Source organism: Neomonachus schauinslandi, chromosome 3, assembly GCF_002201575.2.
Source record: "Neomonachus schauinslandi chromosome 3, ASM220157v2, whole genome shotgun sequence".
In the NCBI taxonomy this organism is placed as follows: Eukaryota; Metazoa; Chordata; class Mammalia; order Carnivora; family Phocidae; genus Neomonachus; species Neomonachus schauinslandi.
This window is the reverse complement of record NC_058405.1, coordinates 84,756,664-84,757,928: the sequence shown is the minus strand read 5'-3', so window position 1 is coordinate 84,757,928 and position 1,265 is coordinate 84,756,664.

Genomic DNA, 1,265 nt, shown 5'->3' with positions numbered 1-1,265 from the left:
CTGCAGTTAGCAGTTTTCCAGAACACAAAAGATGGAGGATTTAACAGTCCCCGTTTTTCAGAATCACAGGGCTTGGGTGAAAGTCCACATTATCAGTAGACAGGTTATAGAACAAGAAAATGGTGAGCACCAAGGCAGGAATTTGAAAATACAAGTTATCTGATACTGTTTGAGTATCTCAAGCATAAAGGTGTGACAGGAGATAAGAATCTGCAAATAACACCGGTTGTGATCGAGTCTGAGACATTTCTGTGCCAGCCCATCAGGGTGAGTAATGAGCAGGTCTACGGGCCTCAGCACGTACATGCCTGAGCACAGGCCTCAGCTCTGGCTGCTCGGGGCCATTTCTGGGGTTTGCATGGACAGAGCGGCTAGCCGCTGGTGAAACTATGAGTGTTTATCTCCAGAAGTCAGCTCAGGGAAGTGGAATTCGGGCAAGGTGGCTCTTACTTCAAAGCACTCCTGACCAAATAGGCACTGTCTTCCCAGGCCTGGTCTGCAGGTGCTTCAAAGAACAGACGTACAGGTGTGTCTGCTGACACAGGAAACAGAATGCTGAGCCACGGGGGGCAGGGACTCCAAATTTAAAGGCCTTATTTATTTAGCACAGACTTTCAACACTCCCCAGGTGTGAGCGCTGTGGCCTATTAGGATAAGCCTCCTCCTCAAAATAACAAGTTTTTCTTCGTGACCCATGTATGCCTTGTGTGTCTCTTTTTTATGAAACAATCCTGCCTTTTCTGTCTTTCCCTCTTTTCTTTCATACCAGGAACAAGAGAGAAAAAGACATTTCTCAGAATAACGGAACTAGCCATTAAAGACCCAAGGGCAACACACTGCTATCTGAAGAGGAACCCAGCCTCCCAACAATATCAAAAATGAATATGGGGGAGAAATAAGGTCACTCTCTCAGAGAAGCCCAACTGTAGGAGCTGTGTGTGTGGGGACTTCCTAGGCGTGTGATGGCCTTCAGGTGACCTAAAGGACCTGCACACAGAGGCGCCTAGCGTGGAAGGCACAGAGGCTAAACAGTGAACAGGCAGCTCTAGCCCGTCCCTGTCTCTGGCCCTTGGCCGTGTCCGTGCCTCAACACCAAGTAGCAAGTCTTCTTTATCTTGGGGTGTGTCTCCCCAGTAGAGCTCCTCGGGGATGGGCCCCATCTTACTCCTCGGTGCCTGCTACGAAAGGGGCTTCGATGGAGGTTTGTCACCTAGACGTAGCCCATGCCTGTGACAAGGCAGAAGAATACCTGTAATCAAGAGTGG